Raw genomic sequence first — 22,637 nt, 5'->3', positions numbered from 1 at the left:
TGATAGATTAGGTCATCAGCAAAATATCGCTGTAAGCTGATATAGTATAACAGGCTATCTGAAATATGGATGGAAGTATATAGAGGTGAAGTGGGTGGATTTCTGCTAACTACTATTGTTTCGAGGACCAAAACATAAATTTATTGACTTATGTTTAACGTCTTGTTAAAACTGTGATTCTGTAGTACAGATAAATTTTAAATTAGTACATTTTCTCTACAATTCAAGCTGTAGAATTAGTACCACATATATCAAAGGAAAGATGAGAGATTATTCCCACAAATTTAATTCTATTACTAAACATGAAAAAAGCCGATTCTGTGACATGAGGGAGACACAGAAATATAGACAGATAAACACACACACACTCACACATAGAGAAAGAAAGAAATACAAAGAAGGGAAGAAATAGAAACAGAAAAAGAGGAAGACTTATTTTTATTTTTCAGCTCTGAAGTAAATGACCCTGGCTTCTTGTAAACTGGGAGCAGCTTCCAAGCTAAAAATCTGCGATTACATGTTTAATTGCCAGGGCTCTGGCAACACCCCAGAGCCCTCCCCTCCTTGCAAAGTTGAGCAATAATTTACTAGGCTTTCAGCTTTCAGCAGGGGGGGGGCAGGGCTCTGGCAAAAGTGCTCCAAAAGCCACACAAAATGGAAGGACCTTGTAATGTTTCATAAAATGGATCCCTGTGAGAAACCTATATAGGCACCCTGAAGGGTCACTTCAGCTTGGCAGCGACTTGTTCAGAGAAACTGTCAGCACAGTGCGGAAAAGGAAGGCGCCAGGCTTTGGGAACCCTACCATGTTTTCGGAAGGAGGTGGCTTCCCACCGCCTTCCCTAAATCCGGTATGAAGACCTCCACCTTCCTGGGGCCCCCTGTTCTGGTGGTATGATACCCCCCCCCCATATACAGGATCTTTGTCCACATTCAGCTGACAGGGGCCTCAGATTCTGCCCCCCTCGCATCCTGCCCTGACAAAACCAATGACGCACATCTGTTTGCAGCATAATAAAGGGTGGAGTTCATTAGTGATGCTGCAGACACCTCCGCCCTTGCCACTCTCTTCTGTTCTTGTCGTGCTGGCTAACAGATGCATAATAAGGCTGAGGTTAAGACCCACACTTAACGTTGGTTTCTGTTTCATTAGCAGCACTAAGGTGATCTGGACAGTTCTGTTTGTGTGGATGTGGTCCAATGGAAAGCAGAGCTATATGATTGGCACCAAATTGGCTGAAGATGATGCCTGAAGTAAGCCTGAAGGGAAATGTACAAGGCGCCATCCAATCACTTTAGGGAGCCCAATCTGGTCTTGTGTGGGGTTTATTCCTTAATCTTTTGTTTTCCAGAAGCAGTCCCACAAGGCAGATGCCATAGACAAAACCAAGGAAGTACAAGGGGACAGCTACCGCCCTATATCAGCCGAACTAATTGAGCAATTACATCACAGATAGGTCAGTTCCCCGCCCCCAGCATAAACCCTAGCTATGCCCATGGCAGCGGGTAAGGATTGATGCATCTTCACAAACCCTCTTACATTAGAGGTTAATTTTGAATAACGTGAGATAAAGGAGTGGCTCTCATTAGGTAGCAAAACAGGAGGCCTTAAAGCCGACAGCTGAAGGGCAACTTCATTTTTCACAAACCACCATTAGAAGAAACACAATTAAGCCCAGAGGTTCAGTCATCATCTTTTGTACCAGGCTCTATGCAATTCTGGGTTCTGGGTTCCACCACTAGAGATGCAGCTGGGATTTTTAAGGACTGAAATAGCATAGTGCTATTAGAACTGAAAACAGAAATAATGGACAACAAACAGGCTTAAGGACCTCAGGAGGAATATGTCCTATAACGGGAGCAGGTCCTACAGGCAATGTATTATACAACATATAGGGTTTTATTCTACTTGGAAAGACATGGTGATTGATTGGCTGAAATGAGTATCCCATAGAAATATAGGTCAGAAATTAAAAGGGCTGCAAGTAGGGCTGGGCCATCATGATATAGTATGTCACCAGTGAAACATTGCTCTATGCTAAGGTTACCAGACGTCCCCGTTTCCTGGGGACAGTCTCCAGATTTACAAATCAATCCCCTGACAAAATCCATCTATTTAGTAGCAAGTTTAAAAGTATCCCTGGATTCATTGAAAAAAATCTGGTAACCTTACTCTATGCTGATATAACATGGTGTCAGAAAAAAAGATTAAAGTATATAGAGGTGAAGGGAATGAAATTCTGCCAACTACTGCTGTGTAGAGGTCTAAACCAGATTATTATTGACTTACATTTAACATCTTGTTAAAACTGTGATTCTGAAGTACAGATAATTTTTAAATTAGCACATTTTCTCTAAAATTCAAGCTGTAGAATTAATTAGTACCACAGATATCAAAGGAAAGGTGAGATTGTTTCCACAAAATTAATTCTATTACTAAACATGAAAAAAACCAATTCTGTGACATGAGAGAAAAACAAACAAACACAAAGAAAGAAACACAAAGAGTGGAAGAAAGAGGCTTAAACAAAAAAAGGAAGCATTGTTTCTTTTCTTTCAGCTCTGAAGTAAATGACCCAGGTTTCTTTTCAAAAGAACTAGGAGCAGCTTCCAAGGCAAAAAGCTGCCTTTGCATAAGGTTTAATTGTCAGGGCTCTGGCAGCATTCCAGAGCCCTTCCCTCCTTCCCAATGCTGAACAATAACTTACTCGGCTTTCAGCTTTCAGAAGGGGGGACAGGCGGGCAGGGTTCTGGCAACAGTGCTCCAAAAGCCACACAAAATGGAAGGACCTTGTAATGTTTCATAAAATGGATCCCTGTGAGAAACCTATATAGGCACCCTGAAGTGTATCTTCTTAACTGAGCGCCACTTCAGCTTGGCGGCGACTTGTGCAGAGAAACTGCCAGCACAGTGCGGAAAAGGAAGGCGCCAGGCTTTGGGAACCTTATCATGTTTTCGGAAGGAGATGGGAAGGCTCTGGCTTCCCAGCGCCTTCCCTAAATCCGGTATGAAGACCTCCACCTTCCTGGGGCCCCCTGTTCTGGTAGTTTCACACTCCCCCCCCCCATACAAGATCTTTGTCCACATTCAGCTGACAGGGGCCTCAGATTCTCCCCCCCCCCAACATCCTGCCCTGACAAAACCAATGACTCACATATGTTTGCAGCAAAATAAAGGGTGGCGTCTAGGTTCATTAGTGATGCTGCAGACACCTCTCCCCCCTTGCCACTCACTTCTGTTCTTGTCGTGCTGGCTAACAGATGCACAATAAGACTAAGGAATATGAACAACAAAGACCCACACTTAATGTTGGTTCCTGTTGCATTAGCAGCACTAAAGGATTCTGGACAGTTCTAGTTGTGTGGTTGTGGTCCAAAGGATAGCAGAGCTATATGATTGGCACCAAATTGGCTGCAGATGTTGCCTGAAGTAGGCGTGAAGGGAAATGTACAAGGCACCATCCAATCACCTTATGGATCCCAGTCTGGTATTGTGTAGGGTTTACTCCTTAACCTTTTCTTTTCCAGAAGCAATCCCATAAGGCAGATGCCAGAGGCAAAACCAAGGAAGTGCAGGGGGACAGCTGCCCACCTATATCAATCAAATAAAAATATATATGCTGGACTAACTGAGCAATTACATCACAGATAGGTCGGTCCCCCCCCCCCCCAGCATAAATGCTAGCTATGCCCATGGCAGCAGGTAAGGATTGATGTAGCTGCACAAACCCCCTCTACACAAGAGGTTAACTGAAGTAAGGCAATGACTCTCTTGAGGTAGCAAAACAGGAGCCCTAAATGCCGACATCTGAAGGGCAAATTCATTTCTCAGAAACCACCATTAAAAGAAACACAATTAAGCCCAGAGATTCAATCATACCCTTTTGTTCCAGGCTTTATTCAATTCTGAGAACCACCACTACAGATGCAGCTGGTATTCTTTAAGGACTGAAATAGCATAATGCTATTAAAACGTAGAAGAGAAATAATGAACAAACAGCATTAAGTACCTCAGGAAGAATATACCCTACAAGTGGAGCAGGTCATGTTGTGGGCCATGTATTATATCATATATGAGGTTCAGCTACTTGAACAGACATGTATATTGACCAGTTGAAATGAGCATCCTACACAAATGAAATGAAATGGTCAGAAATGAAAGGGCTGAAACTAGGGCTGGGCTATAGCTGTTTTTCAACATTGTGATATCTTGCCAGCTAAATATCATGGTATACTGAGGTAAAATGATATCTGAAATATGGATGTAAGTAAGTAGAGGCATACCGGGTAATATACTGCAAAGTGCTACTTCTTAAGCATCTAAAACAGACAATTTTTTACTTACCTTTGTTACAACTGTTATTTTATATTAGAGATTATTTTTATATTAGCACATTTTCTCAAAGATTAAAGCTGTATAAGTAATTAGAAGCATAGATATCAAAGGTAAGGTGAGAGATAGTTCCCTAAAAATTTAATTATTTTACTAAGCATTAAAAAAAGGAATACTCTGACAAAAGGAGACACAGAAACACTAATACACACAGACAAGAGGAGAAGGGAAGAAAAAGGCTTAAACACCAGGGGCAGGTTTATTTTAATTTTTTTCCAGCTCTGAAGAAAATGACCTCAGTTTATTTGTCCACAGGACTCCATGTGGCTTCCAAGCTGAAAAGCTGCCTTTGCATATGGTTTCCCAGAGCCCCTCCCTCCTTCCAAAAACTGGGTGTAGCCAGGATTTATGTAAGGTGGGCAGGCTTCGTGTTAGGTGGGAAAGGACCTCCATTAGTTAAGGGGGGGGGTGTATTGTTTGGGGAGGGAAATTGTCCCCTACCCCTTCCCAGGACCATGACACTAAGTAAGCTTCCAGCTTTTGGATGGGGGGTGGCATTGCTCTGGCACCCCTCTGAGAGGCCTCGCGTGCCCCAAAAGCTACACAAAATGGACATGCTTTGTAGTGTTTCATAAAATTGTGCCCTGTGAGAAGCCTGTTTTGCCGCCCTCAAGGGGATCTCTTTAATTGTACACCACCTCAGTTAGGCATGCATTGTGCAAAGAAACTGCTGCCATGCCATGCTGTCAAATATTGCACTGCGGCAGAGCAAGGTGCCTGGCTTTCTGAAGCTTACCATGCCTTGGGAAGGAAATGGGAGGGCTCTGGGATGCTTCCAGAGCCCTCACACAACCGCCTTCCTAAAGTCTGGTAAGCAATTATCCGCTTTGCTGGGTCCCCTGTTCTTGAGGTTTTTTTGTTTTTTGCCTCCCCTCCCCCGTACAGGATCCTCCTCCACATTCTGAGAAGGGTCTCAGATTTTGTGCCACAGCATCCTGCCCTAATGAAACCAATGCAGTGGCAGAGCATATGTCTGTGCTGCCCAGGGTGGGCACTCTCCCGAGGGGGGCGGAACATGGAGGGAGCTGCACACCCCCACCAATCCCGCTTTCTTCCTCTCCCCTACACTTCCCCCTCCGTTATTTACTCACCTGCCTCCTTCCTGTCCTCTCCCCTGCCTGCCAGCCTGCGAGCGTCCTGGGAGGTTTCACAGGCAGGCAAGCAGGCAGGCGGGCAGGGGAGAGCATGGGAAGGAGGCAGGCGAGTAAATAACGGAGAGGGAAGGGAAGGGAATAGGAAGGAAGCGGGATCAGTGGGTGCACGCAAAGCCCAGTGGGGGTGCCAGCACCACCCGACGGGGTTGCACGAGATGCCCAGCATGGAAGGAGCACGGCTGCAAAGATCCGCAAGGGGTTTTTTTTGTCACACACCCCAGAGATGGCACCTGGGACGAACCCCACCCCCACCTTTGTCCACCAGTGAACCAATTATGCACATATATTTGCAGTAGAATAAAGAGTGTGTCCACATTTCATAAGTGAAGCTGCAGACACCTCCCCTCTGCCATTTGCTTCTGTTCATGTCACGCTAGCTAGCAGATGCATAATAAGGCTGAGGCAATGGGATATGCACAAGAAAGAACCACCCTTAATGTTGGTTCTGTTGTATTAGCAGTACTGAAGGGACTTCTCTGGGGCACAAGCCTGGGCAGTCCTGGGCTGCCCAGATGGCAAGCACCCCCCCTTTCCCCATTTTGGCTGAGGTGATGCAGTCCAAAGAAGGCAGAGCTATATGTTTGGCCCCAGCTTGGCTGCAGGAGTTGCCAAGGTGGCATACAAGACCTCACTCTGGACTTGTGTTGAATTTATTCCTTGGCCTTTTCTGCTCCTGAAGATATCCCACAAAGCTGCTGACATGAGTTTGGCCCAGGGGGCTGGGGCTGGGAGGGCAGCTGCTGTCCTCCTAATACAGTAAATAAAGAAAACTTTACTAATTGGCCAATCACATTGCCGATAGCTCAGTTCTGCCCCCCCAAACATATGTCATGCCCCCCTAACTTCAATCCCGGCTATACCCATGGCAGCTGGTATGGATTCTACCATCTTCACAAGCAAATAACTAGTTGTCAGTTAAAGTGACATAATGGGGTGGCTTCCTGAGGTAAAAAAACAGAAGGCTTTAAAATCTGAAAACCAAAGGGCGCACAGGAACCACAATTAAGTGCAGAGGTTCAACCATACCTTTTTGTATATGGAAGCGTTTATGCCAGAGGTTTTCAACCTTTCTGAGACCATGGCTCCCTTGACCAACTACATTCTTTCTGCGACATCCCTTTGGGGCTCAGGGGCCCAGTTATGTCACCCCTTGCCTGCAGAGCTGGCAGCCTTTTTTTGAACATCTCCCTTGTGGAGTATTCCCTCAGCCTCCTCTCACCTCACCTCACATCTCCTTGGGAGTCCTCTTGGTAGCCACTGCTGCTGCCCCTGGTCTCTGAGCTCCCTCATCCCACCCCAAAGAGTGGTGCCTCTTCACACCTTTCCACAGGGGCCTGGGCAGAGGATGTTAGTGGCCTGATGGAGACTGGCCAAAGGTGAATGTGAGGCAAGCACCTTACCTTGGAAGGCAACAGTGGCAGTAGCAAGCCTGCTACAACAAACAGCTGTGCAAGCCTTTGAGAGAAAGAGATGCAAGAGGGCATCAGAGGAGAGAGGGAATGAAAGAGGGAAGAGGCCAGTGTTGCCCACGGCATCACTAACCATCATTCAAGGCACCCCAGGGTGCCACAGCACACTGGTTGAAAACCACTGGTCCATGCAATTCTAGGATTGGACCACTAGAAGAGCATATGAGATTTTTTTAAAGGACTGAAATAGCATAGCACTATTAATCATGAGAACAGGAATAATGAACAAGAAACAGTGTTTACTACCTCAGGAGGAATATACCCTACAATGGGAGCAGGTCCTATGGCAACTATTATATCATTTATAAAGTTTGGCTACTTGAAAGGTATGGAGATTAACAGACTAAAATAAGCATCCTACATAAACATAGGTTAGAAAAGAAAAGGGCTGCAAGTAGGCTATGGGTGGTTTTCAAAATTGTGATATGTCACCAGGTAAACATTACAGTTTACCAAGATGACTCAGTGTCTGAAATAACGATGAAACTACGTAGAGGCGAACAAGGCATATGTCGTGCCATCTGCTACTGCTTAGGGGTCTAAATTTTTACTTACCTTTAATATATTATTACAACTGTGATTCTATAGTACAGATAATTTTGACATTCATACATTTCCTCTAAAAATAAAGCTGTAGAAGTAATTAGTAGCATAGATATAAAATGAAAGGTGAGAGATTGTTCCCACAAATTTAATTGTACAGTATTACTAAACATGAAATGCCCATCATGTGACATGAAGGAGACACAACCCCCCCCCCACACACAAACGCATACACATAAAGAAGGGGAGAAGAGAAGAAAGAGACTTAAACAAAAGAGGAGACTTTCCCACCCCTAAGCTCTGAAGTACGTGACCCAAGTTTATTTTAAACAGAACTAGGAGCGGATTCCAAGCTGAAAAGCTGCCTTTGCATAATGTTTATGTGTCAGGGCTCTGGCAGCATCCCAGAGCCCTTCCCTCCTTTCCAAAGTTGGTCAAGTGCTTACATAACTTCCGGTATAGGGAAGGGGGTGCAGGGCTCTGGTAATCTCAGAGCCCTTGCACAGTATTCCAAAAGCCACACAAAATGGACGGACTTTGTAACGTTACATAAAATGGCTCCCTGTGAGAAGCCTGTATGGTGCCCTCAAGTGGATCTTCTTAATTGTGCACTACTTCAGCTAGGCACGCCCTGTGCAGAGAAACTGACGCCACAGCTCTCAAATACCGCACTGCGGCAGAGCAAAGCGCCTCGCTTGGGGAAGCTTACTATGCCTTGGGAAGTTGCATTTCATTCATTTTCAGCTTTGTATTCTTGTTATAACAAAGTGTGTCAAGACATTCCATTTTTGTGTCCTTAACCTAGGATTAAGGTGCCATTTAGCCCCTACCTTTAATATCTCCATTTATAACACTGTGCCTAAGGTACCCCACTCTGGACTTCTGCAGGTTTTACTTCTTTGCTTCTCTTCTCCAGAAGCAATCCCACAATGCAGTGGGCATGGATGTAGCCAAAGGGGGCAGAGGAACAGTGCCCCCCCAATCAAGCAAATAGAAACGGATACTTAACCAATGGACCAACCACGTCACAGAATGCTCAGTGCTGCCCCCACCCCATAAATCCAGCCCCACTAACATAAATCCTGGCTATGCCCATAGCAAGAGGTGGTGGTGATGGTTTTATACACCGCCCATCTGGCTGGGTTTCCCCAGCCACTCTGGACAGCTTACAACATATCTAAAATCATAATAAAAACATCCTTAAAAACTTCAAATGTTGCCTTCAAATGTCTTCCAAAAGTCAGATACTGTAGTTGTTTATTTCCTTGACATCTGAAGGGAGGGTGTTCCACAGGGAGGGTGCCACTACTGAGAAAGCCCTCTCCCTGGTTCCCTGTAACTTCACTTCTCACAGTGAAGGAACCAGCATAAGACCCTTGAAGGAGGACTTTAATGTCCAGATTGAGCGATGGGGATGAAGATGCTTCTTTGGGTATAATGGGCCGAGGCCATTTAGGGCTTCATAGGTCAGCACCAACACTTTGAATTGTGCTCAGAAACGTACTGAAAGCCAGTGAAGATCATTTAGGACCAGTGTTATATGGTCCTGGCAGCCACTCCCAGTCACCAGTCTAGCTGCCACATTCTGGATTAATTGCAGTTTCCGAGTCACCTTCTAAGGTAGAGTGCATTGCAGTAGTCCAGGCAGGAGATAATCAGGGCATGCACCACTCTAGTGAGACAGTCTGTGGACAAGTAGGGTCTCAGCCTGCGTACCAAATGGAGCTGGTAGACAGCTGCCCTGGACACAGAATTGACCTTCGCCTCTATGGACAGCTGTGATTCCAAAATAACTCCTAGACTGCACACCTGACCTTTCAGGGGCATAGTTACCCTGTTCAGGACTAGGGAGTCCCCCACCCCCACCCACCCCCCTGTCCCCCAAAAACTACTTCTGTCTTGTCAGGATTCAACCTCAATCTGTTAACTGCCATCCATCCTCCTATCGCCTTCAGGCACTCACACAGGACCTTCACTGCCCTCTATGTGAGGGGCATGTTGGTTAAAGTGAGATAAAGAAATGGCCCTCCTGAGGTAACAAAGCAGAAGCCCTTGCAATCTGAAAGGTAAAGGGTAGCTGCATTTATCCAAAACCATCATTAGAAGAACCACAATAAAGTTCAGAGGTTAAATTCTACCTTTTTGTACAAGTCTCTAGGCAATTATAAGGTTCTACCACAAGAGGTGCATTTGGGTTAAGGTCTGAAACGCATAACAGTACATAAAAAAGAGAACAGAAATAATGGACTGGAAACAGCGTTAAGTACGGTAGGGCAGGAGGAATATACCCTACAAGAAAAACAGGTCCTACTACAGGCAATGTATTATATAATATATCAGGTTCTGTGACTTGAAAAGGCATGAAGATTGACCGGCTGAAATGAGCATCCTACATAAACAGAGGTTAGAAATGAAAAGGGCTGAAACGAGGGCTGGGCTTTGTCTGGTTTTCAACATCGTGATATGTCAGCAGCTAAACATCGTGGTATACCGAGAGAACACGATGTCTGAAATAAGGACGGAACTGTGTAGAGGCGAACGGAGTTATACACTGTCAACTGCTTCTGCTGAGTCTAAAACGAACATACCTTTAACGTATTGTTTCAAGTGTGATTCTACAGTACAGATAATTGTTAAATTAGCACATTTTATGTAGAACTAATTTGTAGCATAGATATCAGAGGTAAGGTGAGAGATTGTTCCCTTAAAATTTCATTTTATTACTAAACATGAGAAAAGACAGTTATGTAGCAAGAAGCGTGCATAGAAGCACACAGAGACAAACAAACACACATGGAAAGGGGAAAACGGAAGAGAGAGGTTTAAACAACAGGGCTTCATTTATTTGTATTTTTAAAAATTCAGAAGTAAATGACCCCAGTATATATTGTTTCACGGGACTCAGAGCAGCTTAAAAGCTGAAAAAGCTGCCGTTGCAAAAGGTTTCCAAGTCAGGGCTCTGGCAGCAACCCCTCCCTCCTTTCCAAAGTTGGCCAAGCACTTACTAGGCTTCCAGCTTTCAGAAGGGGGGGAGGGGCAAGGCTCCAGACCATCCCATAGCTCTCGCACCGTGCTCCAAAAGCCACACAAAATGGACGTCTTTATAATGTTTCATAAAATGGCGCCCTACGACTAAACGACTAAACAACAACAACAAATGAGAAGCCTTATTGGCGCCCTCAAGTGGATCTTCTTAATTGTGCACCACTTCAGTTAGGCACGCCCTGTGCAGTTCTCTGACGTCACAGGCACTGCTTTCAATCTGGCACTGAGGCAGAGCCAGGCGCCTGGCTCTGCGAAGGATGCTCCTGGGCTCTAGGAGGGTCTAGAGCCCTTCTGTCCTTCACAAAGCTGTGCAAGCACTTAACATGCATTGGGAAGGTGATGGTAGGGCTTTGGGATGCTGCCAGAGCCTTCCTGCTGGTTTCTTGTTTTACACATTTTCCCTCCCATATGCAGGATCCTCTTTCACATTCAGCTGAAATGGTTCATAAGTGAAGCTGCCTACACCTTCCCTCTGCCACTTGCTTTTGTTCTTTTCATACTACCTAGTAGATGCATAATAAGACTGAGGCAAAAGGATATGCACAAGAAAGAACCACCCTTAATGTTGGTTCTGCAGCATTAGCAGCACTGAAATGACCACTCTGGGGCACAAGCCAAGCCTGGACAGTCCTGGGTTTCCCAGAGGATAAGACTCCCTCTTGGTCCTGCTGATGTGGTTGAAAGGAACCCAGAGCTATACATTTGGCAACAGCTTGGCTGCAGAAGTTTCCGAAAGGAGGTGTGCAAAGTGCCATCCAACCACCTTAAGGACTCTGCTCCAGACTTGTGTAGGGTTTACTCTTTGGCCTTTTATTCTCCCTAAGATAACCCACAAGACATAGGGCATGGGCAGAGCCAAGTTGGTGTGGGGGGCTGGAGGGCAGCTGCTCCCCCCAGAATCAAGACTTATTTACCAATCGCATCCCAGAAAGCTTGGTTTTGTCCCCCTAACATCAATCCTGCCCCTGCATATGAATCCTGCCCGTGCCCATGGCAGTGGGTAGGGATTGTGGTGTCTTCACAGCCCCTGTCTACATAAGTAACAGTTGTTGGTTAAAGTGAGACTAGGAAATGGCTCTCTTGAAGTTACAAAAAAAACCCCTTAAAAACGCACAGCAAGCACAACTACATTTCTCATAAACCACGATTAGAAGAACCCTATTAAGTGCAGAGATTCAATTCTCTATGTTTGTATTTTTGTACAAACAATTCTCTGGTTCCACCACTAGAGGCAAATTCCGGATTTTTTTAGGTCTGAAAAAGCATAGCACTATGTAAAAATGAAAATAACAGGAAAGGACTGGACAGAATGTTAAGTACCCCAGGAATAATATACCATATAAGAAAAGTAGGTCCTACAAGCAATGTATTATTTCATATATGAGGTTCTGCTTCTTGAAAAGGCATGGAGATTGACCAGCTGAAATGAGCACCCTACATAAACATAGCTCAAAAATTAAAAGGCTGCGACTAGGCATGGGCTATGTCTGCTTTTCAGCATCGTTATGTCAGCAGCTGAGCATTGTGTTATACCAAGACAACTCAATGTCTTAAATAAGAATGGAAGTAAGTAGCAGCAAATAAAGTAATATCCTGCCTACTGCTACTTCTTGGGCATCTGAAATAGATTCTTTTTGACATACCTTTAACATTTTGTTACAACTCTGTATTGTAGAGATGATTTTATATTAGCACATTTTCTCTAAGATTAAAGTTGTGGAAGTGATTGATAAGATGGTAGCATAGATATCAAAGGTAAGGTGAGAGATTGTTGCCTAAAATTTTAATTTTGTTATTAAAGATGAAAAAATAAATTTATGTGACATGAGAGAGACAGAGAAACACACACACAAATACACACACACACACACATACGAAGAAGGGGAGAAGGGAGGAATGATATTCAAACTGCAGGGCAAGGTTTCTTTCTTTCTTTTCAACTCTGAAGTAATGACCTCCACTTATTTTACCAAGGGACTAGGAGAGGCTTCCAAGCCAAAGAGCTGTGCTTGCATAAGGTTTATTTTTGGAAGGCGGTGTCAGGGCTTTGGCAGCCCCTCCCTTCTTCCAAAAGCTGAGCAAGCACTTACTAAGCTTCCAGCTTTCCGGAGCGGGAACAGAGGGGGAGCAAGGCTCGGAGGGGGAGCAGGGCTCTAGCACAGAGCCCTTCGCCCCTCTCCCAAAGTGCACACCCTGGGCAGAGGAGCTTCAGATAGCGCTGTCAAGCCATTACCGCCACTGGAGCTGAGCAAAGCCCCTGGCTCTTGGAAGGGTCTCACAGGCTCTGGCAGGGTCCTAGAGCCCTTATTCCCTTTCCAAATCTGGACAAGCATTGAGAAGGCAATGGGAAAGCTCTGGGGTGCTGCCAGAGCCCTCCTACAGCCATCCCAAAGTCAGGTGAGCAGTCCTCCACTTACTGGGACCACTGGTTCTGGAGGTTTCTGGTTTTATTCATTTTTTCCCATATGCAGAATCCTCCACATTCAGGAGAAGGGCCTCCGATTTTGCCCCCAGTGTCCTGCCCTGATGAAACCAATGATGCACATATCCTTGCAGCAAAATAAAGAATGGAGTGACGGTTCAAAGTTGACACTGCATATCAGCTCCCCCTTAACATTTGCTTCTGTTCTTGTCACACTAGCTAGCAGATTTGTGATAATGCTGAGGCAAAGTGATATGCACAAGAAAGACCCACCCTTAATGTTGATTCTGCTGCATTAGCAGCACTGAAGAGACCTCTCTGGGGAACAAGCCTGGACAGTGTGTGTAGATTTCCATACAAAAAGACACATATGCCACACTAATGGGATCCAAAGGAAAGGAGATGTTCAGTTCAAAACAATTTGGCTGTGGGAGTTGCCCAAAGGAGACTTTTAAGGTGCCATCCAACCGATTTAGGGATTCCACTCCAGAATTGTGCAGGGCTTATTCCTTAGCCTTTTCATCTCCAGAACATATCCCACAAGGAAAAGGATACATTTTGTTCCATCTTCCCAAAAAACCCTCTACATGACAGGAGAGACAGTTGTCGGTTCAAGTGAGATAACGAGATGGCTCTCCTGAGGTAACAAAACAAAAGCACTTAAAAACTGGCAGCTGAAGGGCAACCTCATTTCTCATAAGCCTTCATCAGAAGAACCACTATTAAGTGCAAAAATTCAAGCACTCCTTTTTGTACAAGGAAGTCTCTGCAATTCTGGGGTTCCACCACTAGAGGTGCAGTCTGGAATTTTTAAGGACTCAAATAGCATAGCACTATGCAAAGATGAGAACAGTAATAGACAAGAAAAAGCATTAGGTACCTCAGAGAGAATATATCCTACAAGAAAAGCAGCTCCTACAGGCAATGTATGAGATCAGATATGAGGTTCTGCTACTTGAAAAGACATGGAGAATGGAAATGGGCATCCTACAAAAACATATGTCAGAAATGAAAAGGACTGAAACTAGAGCTGGGCTCTGTCTGGTTTTCAACATCGTGATATGTCGGCAGCTAAACATCGCAGTGTATCGAGATAACACGATGTCTGAAATAAGGACGGAACTGTGTAGAGGCGAATGAGGTTATGTCCTGCCAACTGCTACTGCTAAGGGGTCTGAAATGAACACATTTTTATTTTTAACATATTTTTACAACTGTGATTCTATTGTACAGGTAATTTTTAAATTAGCACATTTTCTCTAAATCAAAAGCTGTATTAATTAAAAGCTAATTAGTAATATAGATATCAAATGTAAGGTGAGAGATTGTTCCCTAAAAATTTAATTCTATTACTAAACATGAAAAATGTCAATTCTTTGATATGAAGGAGACACAGAAACACACAGAAACACACACATAAAGAAGGGGAAAGGGAAGAAAGATACTTAAAGAACAGGACAAGGTTTATTCTTGTCAATTCTGAAGTAAATGAGCCCAGTTGATTTTTCCGTGGACTTGGAGCGGCTGTGAGGGTTCCGGCTTTCGGAAGGGGGGACAGGGCTCTGACCATCCCAGAGCCTTCACGCCGTGCTCCAAAAGCCACACAAAATGGATGGAGATTGCAATCTTTCATAAAATGGTGCCCGCAAGAAGCCTGTATTGGCGCCCTCAAGTGGATCTTCTTAATTGTGCACTACGTCAGCTCAACAGCGCCCTGTGTGGAGAAATTGTTGTCACCACTATCAATCCAGAACTGCCGCTGCAGCTGAGCTAGGCACCTGGCTCTGGGAAGGACACTCCCAGGTTCTGGTAAAGTTCTAGAGCCCTTCTACCCTTTTCAAAGCTGGGCAAGTGCTTACCAGGCTTTAGGAAAGAGATGGTAGGACTATGGGATGCTGCCAGAATCCGAGTGTTGCCTTCCCAAAGCCAGGTAAGCAGTCCTCCACCTTACTGGGGTGCAGGTTTTGGAGGTTTCTGATTTTATTCCTTCCTCCAAATCCTCCTCCACATTCAGCTGAGAGGGGCCTCCGATTTTGCCCCCCTGCATCCTGCCCTGACATAACCAATGATGTACATTTCTTTGTTTATGAGTGAAGCTGTATATATCTCCCCCCACTGCCACCTGCTTCTGTTCTTATCACACTAGCTAGCAGATGCATAATAAAGCTGAGACAAAGGGATATATACAAGAAAGATCCACCCTTAATGTTGGTTCTGCTGCATTAGCAGCAGCAAAGTGACCTCTCTGGGGCACAAGCAAGGGCAATGTGTATGGCAGACCAAAGCTCCCCAGACGACAAGATTCTCCCACTGATTTGGTCAAAAGTAAAGCAGAGGTGCATGGTTGACATCAGCTTGGCTGCAGGAGATGCCCCAAGGAGGCATTCAAGGTGCCATCCAACTGCCTAAGTGGCTCCACTCTGGACGTCTGTAGGGTTTGCTCCTTAGCCCTTTCTCCTGAAGATATCCCATAAGTCTTCATAAACTTATTTACTATATAAGTGACAGTTTTCAATTAAAGTGAGATAAGGGGATGGATCTTTTTGCGGTAATGAAACAGATGCCTTTAAAAACCCGCAGCAGAAGGACAATTTAATTTATCAGAAGCCATCATTAGAAGAACCAGAATTAAACGCAGAGGTTCAATCATATCTTTTTGTACAAGGAAGTATCTATGCAATTCTGGGGACCCACCACTAGAGGTCATTCGGATTTTTATAGGACTGAAGTTGCATAGCAACATGTAAAAATTTAAACAGGAATAATGGACAGGAAACAGAGTTAAGTACCTCAGGAGAAATATACCCTATAAGAAAAGCAGGTTAGAAATGAAAAGGGCTTCAAGTAGCCTTTCATTCATTGGTAGAAGTGCAGTATTTAAATGAAGGAATTGATTGATTGATTGATTGATTGATTGATTGATGAATGAGTGAACACTTCCAATGTTTGACAATGAACTGTCACCTGATTTTAATAATGCAGAAGCATAATGCTGATATGTGCCACCTGGCGACTCTTCCTCCTTCCTCCCCACCTCTGCCATCAGCTATGGAAGATACCCCCAAAATAACTGTATCTCTGCCTTCTGAGAACTGTAACCTCAAGAAATGGTGCCTATACTTTCTTTTTCTTTCCTCTACATCCCTTTGTCCCCATCCTTCCGCAGGGCCTGCAAGATGGAGCTGTTCTGCCTGGCCTTTGGTCCTGGCCCAGTTTGACCCCCCCTCTATGGGACCCTTTTATTGGCTCATGTGGGACCAACATGGATAGCTGGCCCTGATGAATACTTGAGGTTCCCGATCCATATGGTTGTAATTCGTGGGCAGTCATTTAATTTTACCCTGATTCTAATTTTTAAGCTGTATTTTAATCAATTGTTCGATTGTGTTTTAATGTATTTGATGTTAGCTGCCCTGAGCCTGGTCTTGGCTGGGGAGGGCAGTGTATAAATAAAAATTTCCTTCCTTCCTTCCTTCCTTCCTTCCTTCCTTCCTTCCTTCCTTCTATGTACTGTGTTCTTTAAGAGTGCAAGTACCAAATGCAGGCAAGGGGTGTGTTACTACTGAATCTTTGTATGGTGCTCTGAGACCCATTTTGGCTGAGGGGTTTAAATAAATAAATAAAGTGGGGCTTCTTTCAGAGTGGTCACACATAAGACTGCACATGTTGAATTATATAGAAGCTCAGGAAGTTTTACCCAATGCAACAGAAGACAGAATCAAGGATTTAAGATGACCCTAACAGATTAGAGAACTGGTCCCAAACTAACAACATGAATTTCAATTGCAAAAAAAATTAAGGTTCTACATTTAGGCAGGATGAACCAGATGCGTAAATATAATCTGAGGGACACCTGGCTTGCCGGTAATACATGCAGAAAGGACCTTGGGGTCTTAGAAGACCACAGCTTCACATGAGTCAACAGTGTGAAGCAGCAGCAAAACAAACAAACAAACAAACAAAAACAATCCTAATGCTATCGTAGGCTGCATCAACACAAGCATAGTGTCCCATTCAAGAGAAGTAATAGGTCCACTTTATTCTGCAATGGTGAAACTCCACCTGGAATACTGTTTCCAGTTCTGGATACCACAATTTAACAAGGATATTGGTAAGCTGGAATGTGTGCTTAGGAGAGTGACCAGGATGATCAAGGGTCTGGAAACCAAGTCTTATGAGAACAGTTGAGGGAGCTGGGTGTGTTTAGCCTGGAAAACAGACTGAAAGGAGATATGATAGCCATCTTCAAATATTTCAAAGGATGTCCCATGGATTATGGAGCAAACTTCCCCCCGCCCCTGCTCCGGAGGGTAGGACCCAGACAAAATAATTCAAGTTACAAGAAAAGAGATTCCAACAAAACATCATGAATAACTTTCTGGTTGAAATAACTGTTTGACCGTAGAATGAACTACCTTGGGAAATGGTGAACTCTCCTTCCTTGGAGGTTTTTAAGCAGAGGTTGGTTGGCCATTTGTCATGTAGGTTTTAGCTGATATTCCTGAATTGCAGAGGGTTGGACTAGATGATCGTTGAGGTCTCTTCCAACTCCCCAATTCTATCATTCTCTGAAACAGGCTAGTTTAGCATTTGAACAGCTCTTCCTGCACTTGCTAGGCTGGGCTTAGTGCCGGAACGGGAAAAAGGAAACCAAGGATGGAAGAGTAGCTTGTGCAAGCCAGCCAGCTGGTTACAAGGATTCCAGAAGATTCAAGAGCAAGTGAAGCAGGAGCTCAGCTTCATGGGCAATGGACACCCACAGGAATAAACTTAAGGAGGGCCCTGATGGTGGCAACAGCAGCTCTGAGACTGCACAAAGCACATAAGCCAAGCAGTGTTAGGTGGTGCAGATGCTCATTTCTTGCCTGTGTCCAGAGCTGGTAGTCAACATATTTGGGTACTTGAACAAGGGCAGGGTGGTGTATCTGTGCCAGGCCTGGTAAGATGCTGCCTATCTCCACATTATGTTGTAGGGTGTGGAGGTCAAGCTGGTCCTGAATCATTCCTTCACTGAGAATTGGCACTGGTCTGCCTGGAAGCACTCGGTGTCTGGCAGTTTGGGGTCATGGAGATCCTCAACGTCAATGACTATTTTGGTCTCACTGGATGAGCTGAGATATGTTTTGGGGGCAGATTTGCTCTCCCTGTGGGTGTTGGGCCTTCACTGACAGGAATTTCAAATACCTCAAAAGCCTGCAAGTTCTGGAGCAGATATAAAAAGGTCACTGATACCGGCCTCCTGCTCATTGTCAGTGACTTGGGGCATCTCAAGAGACTCATACCAAACTGATGCAGCCTGGTCACTGACCCCAGAGTCCAGTATCTGGCCCAGGAGCTCTCCTGCCTATGCCACCTTGGCCTTTGTTGCTGTCAAATCACAGATGAGGCTGTCTCTGTCATGCCTGAGCAGGCTGAGGCCTCTCAACTTGAAATTATGTGACTTCATCACCAATGAGAGCATCAGGCACCTGACAATGGCTGCCTGGAGCTGAAGCAACTCAGTCTGATGACTTGCCATAGGCTCAGCAATTACAGTGACCACTATCTGTCCCAGAATCTCCCCTGCCTGCACCCCTTGACCTCAGATAATAATGTGTCAGATAATAATGGCCAAGACACTGCTTTCTCAGTCACACCTGAGGAGGCTGAGGACCCTTGACCTGATCTGCTTCAACATCAGTGACAAGGGCATTGGAGTGGCATCACCTGCAATAGACGGCTGGAGCTGAAGAAACATCAACTGGCAAGCTTTGAGTGGCTCGTTGATTTTGGCATCCACTGCTTGGTCCAGAGGCTTCAGGAGCTGCCAAAACACCACAAACAAGGTGCTGCTGTCCCTGTCATGCCTGAGAAGGCTGAAGACCCTCCTGGATGAGGGCATAACAGTCAATGATTGCATTACAGTACACAACTGCAACTTACATGCATTTAACTCATGCAATTTCAACCATACGTGGTTGAAGGTTGAAATTCTGCTAGGTAAATGCAAGCGAGGGATAGAGTGTAAAACCTTTATCTACTGCATTGGGTTGCCAAGTGCAAAAAGAGCTTTTAATCCCTCTATGCTGTTTGGGGGTCATGTCCCCCTCAGAACACTGGTTCCAGAAGGCTAGGGGTGCTTGTGTAGGGGATGGTTTGAGTATACACCTTTTTGCATGTATGTCATCCCTGGAGTGCAACCCCTGCATAAGATGCAATCGTACTGTACAGTACTTGTTTTTGTTTTCTGTTTTTCCAATAATTTTTTATTATTTTCCTTACACACTGCCAAGCTAACGACTTCCCTCCTTCCCTTTAGCTGGTATCCCTTATCAAATCCAATCGTGCATTCTGACTCTTTACAGCTTATCAACATTGTAGGAGTTACTTCAGTCCTGCTAGTGTCTTTAAAATTTTACTGTAATCATTTAAGTATACAATAAATTTACTCCAATCTTTCTGGAATTTCTGATCGTCCTGGTCTCGAATCCTGCAAGTCAGTTTGGCCAACTCAGCAAAACCCATCATCTTCGCCTGCCACTCCGCAATAGTAGGAATTTATTGTGATTTCCTTTTTTGGGCCAACAAAGTCCTCGCTGCCACTGTGGTGTACATGAATAGTCTTTGATCTAACTTCATAATCTTGTTTCCCATCAAGCCAAGCAAAAAAGCTTCTGGCTTTTTGGGGAAGGTATATCTAAAAATTTTCTTTAATTTGTTGTAGATCAACTCCCAAAATGTCTTTGCTTTATCACAAATCCACCACATGTGATAGAATTATCCATCTCCATCTTTACATTTCCAACATTTTTTATCCCTCATCCTGTACATTTTTGCTAACTTTACCAGTGTCAAATGCCACCTATATATCATCTTCATTTAATTTTATTTCAGAGCTGTACAAGCTGTAAATTTAATACTTTCATTCCATAATTTTATCCATGCATCTAATTCAATGTTGTACCCAAAATCTAAAGCCCATTTTATCATAGCTTCTTTCACTTTCTCATCTTTCATAAACCATTCTAACAACAGATTGTACATTTTCGATAGTGTTTTACCTCTGCCTTCCAACAATTCTACAGTGGTACCTCTGGTTACGTACTTAATTCGTTCTGGAGTTCCGTTCTTAACCTGAAACTGTTATTAACCTGAAGCACCACTTTAGCTAATGGGGCCTCCCGCTGCTGCCACACCGCCGCTGTGCGATTTCTGTTCTCATCCTGAAGCAAAGTTCTTAACCCAAGGTACTATTTATGGGTTAGCGGAGTCTGTAACCTGAAGTGTATGTAACCTGAAGCGTATGTAACCCGAGGTACCATTTGAAATTTTGTTTTTTTATCTTCAAACCCAGCTTTCCCACCAGCATTTACGTGGTGGTATTGCAACCAACCTGTAAACAAACCTTCAATTTGTTCATATGGTTTAAGCTTTAACCCTTGTTCCGTTCTTCTGGTAATTTCCTCATAGGTGGCTCGCCTTCCCTCCATATTTACTTTCTTAACCGTCACTACCTTTATCAGTGATATTCACCATAGTGTATTTCTTTCCAATAAGTTTTTATTTCTTTCCCATACTTCATAAATTGTCCTTCTAATCACGTGGTTTAGGAAACCTTTATGAACTTTTACCTTATCATACCAAAGGTACGAGTGCCACCCGTACCTATTATTGTGACCTTCCAAATCCAAAAGATACGTATTTTCCAATATTATTCATTCTCTTAGGACGCCTCAAAACAGAGTTTCAGATCTGGCATGGAGAATCCACCTATTTCTTTTATATCTGTTAATATTTTAGATTTTATCCTTGGCTTCTTCGCCTGCCAGACAAATCTCAATAATATTTTTGCCATTCTCTAAATTGTCCTGTCCCCTTGATCACTGGGATTGTTTGAAATAAGAATAACATTCTAGGCATTCTAGGCAAAACATTCATTTTTATCACTGATATTCTGCCTAAAAAAGACAGTTCAAATCTATTCCAAATCTCAAGGTCTTTCTTGATTTCCCTCCATGTGATTTCATAATTATCCTTAAATAAATTTATATTTTTTTTATGTCAGCCAGATTCCAAGATATTTCACTTTCTTAGCCACCATAATTCCTGACCTATATTGCAATTCCTCTATCTATTCTTTATTCTTTTTCTTAACTAACATTTTGGTCTTAATTTTATTAAGTTTTAATCCTGCTACTTGCCCAAATTCATCTATTTTCACCAGAGCTTCTCGTACACTATTCTTTGGATCTTCTACTGTTAAGACTAGGTCATCTGCAAAGGCTTTTAATTTAAACTTTTTTGCCCCCACCTTAATACTTCTGATTTCTGGCAATTCTCTCAAATTCTTATTTAATACCTCCAGGACCATAATAAACAACAATGGTGACAGCGGGCAACCCTGCCTGGTACCTTTGGAGATATCAAAGTTATCGGACAAATTATTATTTATTATGAGTTTGGCTTTTTGTTCTGAATATATGGCACCGATACCTTTCAAAAACATTTCCCCTATTCCCATCATTTTTAAATTTTCTTTCATAAAATGCCACGAAATATTATCAATCGCTTTTCCCATGTCGATAAACATTAGTGCTGCTTGTTTATCATTCCTGGTCTCCAAATACTCAGTTATATCCAATATATTCCTGACGTTATCTTCCAGTTGTCCACCTGGTAAAAAACCATCTTGGTCCTTATGGATTACTTCATTTAACACAATTTTTAATCTATTAGCCAGTACATCTGCAAATAACTTATAGTCATTGTTCAATAATGAGATAGGCCTGTAATTTTTGACATTCAAACCATCAGTGTCTTTCTTTGGAATCAGGGTAATGTACGCCTCTTTCCATGTATTCTGAATTTTCCCTTCTTTCAAAATATTATTCATAACTTCACATAGCATCGGCAATAATTGCCCGCTTAGTATCTTATAATATTTTGCCGAAATACCATCCTGGCCTGTAGCTTTCCCTATCTTCATTCTTTTTATTGCCATCTCAATCTCCTGTTCCATTATTAGCCAATTTACCGTAACTGTTCCATTTTCCCTAAAGGGATCTGTTGTAACTGATGGCTTTGTATGTAGCTCTCTATTTTCTTAGTATCTTGTTAAAGTAGTCACCAGAAATTTAAGAACAGCATAAATAGGAGCGGGGAACCACCAGGAGTCTGCAAGACACCAAGTGAGTTACTACCAGTACTTTCTAGTGCTCTGCCGTGGTTGATGTTGCCCTCTTTGCTCTGGGGCTCTGCTGTTGTAAATGAAGAAGAACATGCACACAGAGAACACACACACACAGTGGGTGTGGGTGTGTATAAATGCACCCAAGACATGCTAACAAGCTAAAGTGGCCTGCTAATTTATGCAGCGGGGAGTCAACTGAAAGAGGAAGACTCAAATATGCAAAGGAAAAGTGCTATTTAGAGCTGATTTTTGCTGTTTTCCCTAACAAAACCTTTCAGAAACCACCTTTTTACTTGGAACTTTTTACTGAATGTACCTGAAATGGTTTTCCTATGATCCTGTGCATGTAATTAAAAAAAAACAAACCCTTTTGACTCTTAAACCATTCCTGACTTAGCACCTCGGGTTACAGACGCTTCAGGTTACAGACTACGCTAACACA

The sequence above is a fragment of the Podarcis tiliguerta genome (assembly GCF_965153285.1).
Source record: "Podarcis tiliguerta genome assembly, chromosome: Z".
In the NCBI taxonomy this organism is placed as follows: Eukaryota; Metazoa; Chordata; class Lepidosauria; order Squamata; family Lacertidae; genus Podarcis; species Podarcis tiliguerta.
The sequence above is the reverse complement of the archived record's forward strand: the minus strand, read 5'-3'. Positions refer to the sequence as shown.